The sequence below is a fragment of the Dermacentor silvarum genome, chromosome 10 (assembly GCF_013339745.2).
Source record: "Dermacentor silvarum isolate Dsil-2018 chromosome 10, BIME_Dsil_1.4, whole genome shotgun sequence".
NCBI classification, from domain to species: domain Eukaryota; kingdom Metazoa; phylum Arthropoda; class Arachnida; order Ixodida; family Ixodidae; genus Dermacentor; species Dermacentor silvarum.
In genome coordinates, this window is record NC_051163.1 from 55,032,489 (window position 1) to 55,038,488 (window position 6,000).

The 6,000-nt window shown below is 46.1% G+C and overlaps 1 long non-coding RNA gene across 1 annotated transcript in view; it reads right to left on the bottom strand.

The window, feature by feature from the left end:
* LOC125940669 (uncharacterized) overlaps positions 1–5,768 on the bottom strand; it is a 73,001-nt gene extending 67,233 nt beyond the window's left edge. Inside the window, exon 1 of the long non-coding RNA XR_007463864.1 lies at positions 5,620–5,768. This is a non-coding gene — a long non-coding RNA (uncharacterized LOC125940669). The remainder of the gene's footprint in view (positions 1–5,619) is intronic.
* Between the last annotated feature and the right edge of the window lie 232 nt (positions 5,769–6,000).

Below are 6,000 nucleotides of genomic sequence, written 5' to 3' on the forward strand. Positions count from 1 at the left end.
CACCTGTGGTATCAGTACCTGTAGTACCGCCCTGCGGTGCGCCGGTGCTACCGGGGACAAGGGGAGTGTTCTGTCATTCTTCCCCATTGACAGCTAGCGTTTTTAGGTGCTGTCATTGAGATGCTGCGCTTCTGGGCGAAGACGCAGGTGCTGCCCTTGGAGACACTGTGGACATCTCCGAAAAAATTACACGGTTCATACACCCCTTTCTCACCCACAAACTCCCTCAAGAAGACTGTTTCATCCACTTCAAAGGGATGTAGAATCGCTTTATACCACTTTGATACCTTCATGCGATGGCGCTTATCGCCCAATTTAAAGCGTAGTATTTGGCTACTTTATCATCTCATCCGTAAGATATCCGAAATCAGAGACCCGAGCAAAAGCTCCAAATGCTACTACCCTTATCACCAGGAGCATGCCAACTCAACACAGCTGAGTTATTGGGTGAACGTTTCCGCATTCTTTTAATAATCTTAGAAGGAAACAGCAAAGAAACGTAAGAAAATATAACAGTGTAGGGTTGCACTGTGAAGTTTAAGGCTATAGAGATAAAGAACCGCCGGGAACTTATGAGTAACAGCGTGTTGCTGTGCCATTCTTGAGCCTTGGTCCGATTGTTTATCGCGCTGTAATCCAGATGGAAAATCCACTCTTGTTCAATCAACATGCGGTTTCGGCACAAGTCTTTAAAAGCCACCACGTCATGAGGCCTCCGCATTGCCGTCTATTGATTCTTCTGTAGTCATGTGCGAAACATTCCTAAAGAAATGGTCGAAATCAGTGAGGATCTCGCTTTTAGTCTTGAATGAGTCCGCTGAGATTTCTCGCTTGCTATGCATTGGTTCGCTAGCCTAGTTCAATAAAACAGCCTGTAGATTGCGCTACGTCGAAGATTGAAAAGCATAGGAAGAGCTCTTACAAGACTCATATTTTCAAAAGGCGGGGGAGAGCATGAGGAACGTTTCTTGAGTGTTGTTATGTTGCGACTGCCTTCGGCGTGATATTTCGCAACTTCGCACCCAGTTTATAGTGATCAAACATTAACACCGCTCAAGACGCACTTGAGAAAGCTCCTCTTTTAAAACCTTCCTCCATTTACATATGATAAGCTGTACTGTCCGTGATCTAGAGGGTTTTGTGCTGTAATATTTACAAGAAATTTGGATCCTTGCGGCTGAAATCTGAGATGGTATTATAGAGATAGTCAATTTGTGTCTAAAACAATATAAATGAATCAGTTATGTTGTGTACTTCTAATATTCAATATCCTGCCCATACTTGCGTTGCCTTTGTTCTGAAGTGCGTGATGCCGAAAATGGTGCTCCAATGGAGCCACTTCTCCAGCAGCTTACGCTGTGACTGTGCTGCGTGTGCCGCACAGACCTGTGACTTTTTTTTGTATACTTCGTGCCTAAGATTTTAAACATGCCGACCCTTTACGCGGCCGAGCAATTCCCTATTTCACAGCTCATAACATGAAAAGGCGTGCATTTTGCGTAGTAGACTCGCATTATTCATCGCTGGTGATAAATTTTGTGTATGCGATTCCTCTAGCTTCTCAAGCGCGCCTTCATATTAAACATATTCGTGACGCAATAAACCTTCAAATATACCTTAAAAGTTGCAACCTTCTGTTTGTGATCGCAAAAAACAAGAAAGCAAGAAAAATAATGAGCATTACGTACGGGAATTATGATTCTGCGAGTTTTGCTAGAACGAACGTATAGAAGAATGTTTGCATACAGTACGCAGGCGCCTATGAACGCACTACGAAAGAAATTACTCGAAGGGCATAACGGAAGCCTTGCAAGATGCGAGAAGGAGCAAAACTGCACCAGGGTAAAACGTGTCGCAAGCAAACACATTGCGTGTAAGTTAACAACCAGTAATACCTCGCCGATACGGTTCACCGCCCCTTCGCAAGGTATCATCGTTACGCAAGGGCCAATGGTCGGGAACTGGAACCTTGGCATTCTTTATCGATCCATAGGAATGAAACTCGGCAGTTGGGTCTTGTTGGCGGACGCCTCGGCAACACGTCGGATTGCTATGCTTGCACCCATCTAATGACTCAACGCAATAGCGTCGACCTGGGGCAACATTCGCAGTGTCTATTAATCACACTCAGGATGACATTCGGAGAAAAGGTGGTTGCCCTTAGACTATCATATTTCATTAAATTTATACACACGCCTTCTCCGGGGAGTAAATTCACACAACACCAAGAGTTCGCACCTACATGACACTGTTTTCCGCATATATATATATATATATATATATATATAGAGAGAGAGAGAGAGAGAGAGAGAAAGAAACTTTATTGGACTGGGAAATTTGTGAAGGAGTAAAATCCGTAATTTTTGTTTGTAACTTTCTTATGAAACTTGTTTACACGGCTAAGGAAAGCGAAACTCCATAATTCCTCCTTCCATATACCATCACGCTTTCTCGTTAAATCTAGACCAAGATATTAAAAATGAAAAGGAAGCTTACGATGCTTTTTTTTTATTTAGATATAGAAACATCGCCCACTAGTAAGACCATTTGAATTGACAAATGTGCGCAGGGATGTTCTAGATATACCAAATTTGAGCATGGTATATGTAAACAACCGTTCGGTTCAATGATGGGTTTGATAAATCAGGTGAAGGGGTACGTTCCAATACAGATGCTTAGCACACTGATTTACTTGGTGTTGCTGAGTCTATGTCACGATTTTCTGTTTTTTTTTTCCACCCATGAAAGATGTTTAGAGCGATAAGAAAGACGAAACACAAACACGAAATACACATTGCGGGCACTTGTGACATTGCCCTGAAATTGATATTAGTAAGTAGTAGAGCACTGCACGGGCTCGGGCTTACCCGAAAGCCCGGGCCCGGCCCGGCCCACGGGCCGGTCTGGGCCGGGTAGAGCAGTTTTTTCACGGGCTCGGGCCGGGCTCGGGCACGGCGTGTGCTTTTGACCCGGGCCCGGGCCGGGCTCGGACTTTCTGGTGGTGTGCATGTAACGTGCAGCGAGTTATTCTCGGGCGTCTCAACTCTGAAAAACATGTATTTTTCGGTCTCGGGCCGGGTTTGGGCCAGTTTCGAGCCGGGCTCGGGCCGGGCTCGGGCCGGGCTCGGGCCTAAGGTAAAGGGGTGGCGGGCCGGGCCGTGCGGGTAACGTAGATTATTTCCGGGCCCGGGCCGGGCCCGGGTCTCGCCATAAAAGTTTTGATCGGGCTCGGGCGGGCCGGCCAACGTAAAAACGGGCCCGGGCCGGGCTCTGGCTGTAAAAATCAGCCCGTGAAGTGCTCTAGTAAGTAGTATTCAGCTACATGCTCTGGGACCGCCTTCTGTATACTTATGTAAGCATTTATTCCACTTACGAAAGACAAACTAAAACTGAAACTGAGTATTCATTTATTATCTTCTCCTTAATTTATATAAATCATTTAGGTTTCGCTCCATTTTTACCTCCTGCGGTCATATTCATGGCAGATACCCCTGGTGGGTTCACCCATTCCCAAAGGCACCGAACCAACCAAGGAGAAGGAGTATATTTTAATGAATAGAAAGGAAGAGAGGTCGACGTTGAGAGCGTATCACTAGCCTGCTACTCCTAATTGTGGTAAGGGGAAGTGGGAGATACAGGGCAGGTTGTACAGAGGTACGTTGCAGTTGATTATAACAGGGACAATAAGCTATTACACGTTGTCCAATATGCGGGTGCGCGCTTTAGACACACTACACGCAGGAGTACTATTGTCTACACAAAAGATACAAAAGCTTGCACAACGTCGATCCTGTGTGGTCGTCATAGGGGATTCGCCGACGAGGGGATTGCCCACACTTGAGATGACGAAAACCCCACACAACAAGGAACAAAATGAACACAAAAGACGCATTTTCCATTTCCTTTTTTTGTGGTTCGTCTTCATTAGTGCTGTAAGCATGTTTTATAACGCCAAGAACCAACTCACCAAGCTTTCAGTCATTGTATGACACTTCACCTAACATGACGTGACATCGCATGTAAAGAGACAGAGAAAGAAAGGGGAAGAAAGACAAGGAGGTTAGCCAGTGTAAATACCGGTTGGCTACCCTGTCCTGGGGAAAGGGTATAAAAGGTGATAGAAGGAAAAAAATTAAAAAATGAAGTACGAAAAATTCGCACAATAACGCGACCCTACACGCTACAACGTTCCTAAACCGATCACACAATTCATAAGCCCTTAAGAACTTCAGCAGAGCCCTTAAGGCCTTGAGTGACGAAACCTCTCTCTCAGAGTAAGGCTGTATAAGCGGCCTGCGCGCCGAAACTAGCAATGGGAGGTTGAAGAGTCTTCGGCGGGCATGATCTCTGGTTTATGACATCTATTAAAAGCCCCGTGAATAGTAGAAAGGCATACTCACTTTGCTGAGCATTGTCCTTATCTGCATCAATGTTGAGACCTTCAGTTTAATGTCCGAAACTTCACTCTGGTTTATGATGCACACGCCGTAGCGGTTTTTTTTTTCCACCAGGGGTTCAATGAACACCCAATGCACGGTGCGCAAGCGTTGTTACATTTCTTCACCATACAAAGGCGGCCGCCGTGTTTCGTACATACTGTGAAACTAGTTATCAGCGTCATCCAGTGGCACAAACAAGCAGAAAAAAGGCAGTACAAACAGTTCTATCAGCCAACAGCCTTAGTTGGTCCTAAGCAGCCCTGGCTCGTCATCACCACCACTGTTCTCACTTTCAGCTATCAATCTATGTAACTGCGTGGACGTGCGCTAAGGATACAGCGCAACTTAGCTTCGTTACGCTGTACGGCTCCAAACTGATGTTTGCGGGAAAGAAACAGTAAAAGAAGCTGCAAGTTGTGACGCCACAGTATTTTCTCTGTCACTTACAGATGCAATAAGTTGGCGGGGCGCAATATCTCTGTTCACAATGCTATCAGTAGAACGGTTTTGGTGCTCTGTGTTGCATAAACAAGTCGAGCATTTTGCCAGCGATTTGAACATCACTGCCGCGATAGCTATAGCGCACTACTTACGTAACACAAAAAAATTAAATTGTGGGTTTTGACGCGCCAAAACTACGACCTGATTATGAGGCACGCCGTAGTGGGGGACTCCGGAAATTTGGACCACCTGGGCTTCTTTAACGTGCACCTAGATCTAAGTACACGGGTGTTATCGCATTTCGCCCCCATCGAAATGCGGCGGCCGTTGCCGGGGGATTCGATCCCGCGCCCTCGTGCTCAGCAGCCCAACACCATAGCCACGGAGCAACCACGGTGGCTTACTTACGTAACACACGGCACGAAGCTAATTTCATCATCAGCAACAAAAGCAGCAGCTTATTTTTATGTCCACTGCAGGACGAAGGCCTCTCCTAGTGATCTCTAATTACCCTCGTCTAATATATTACATATCTAAGGCAAACTTAACAAAGGGAAAGCGTGATGTGCGTCCGTAGCTGTATCTACGATGCACGATCAAGCAATATCGCATCGAAAATACGAAAGCCGCTACACAAGTTTAATCCTTCGATCGTGTCTGCTGAGGACCAACACTTTTCGAATAAAGCATCACCAACACTATAAGACCACGGCTAAAGAGAGATGTGGGTCACACTTACCTTCAACGACGTAGCAAGACATCCTTTCGGACGAGGGAAACAAGACAATGTCGACGGCAGTTTTACCGGCTTCTCGCCACCGCTTCTCGAAACTTCGGGCGGTGCGGGATGTTAACTCGTTTCGGCTCGTCCAGACAAGTCCCGAGTGGCGTAAGAGTGAATCACGTGGTTCCTGGACAAGCCACCGCGAATCTTCGCGAGACAGATAACTCACTCACATTTTATCGCGTTCCCTTGTTTCTGTCTCACCACACGGAGCATGCGCATGGCTTTGTAAGCGAAAAAAAAGAAAGACGGTGCTTTTCGTCGTTGAAGTGATTGCCGTCATACAATCCCGAATATGCGGGCGCGAAACGACTAAGAACAAACAGCGATCGTATA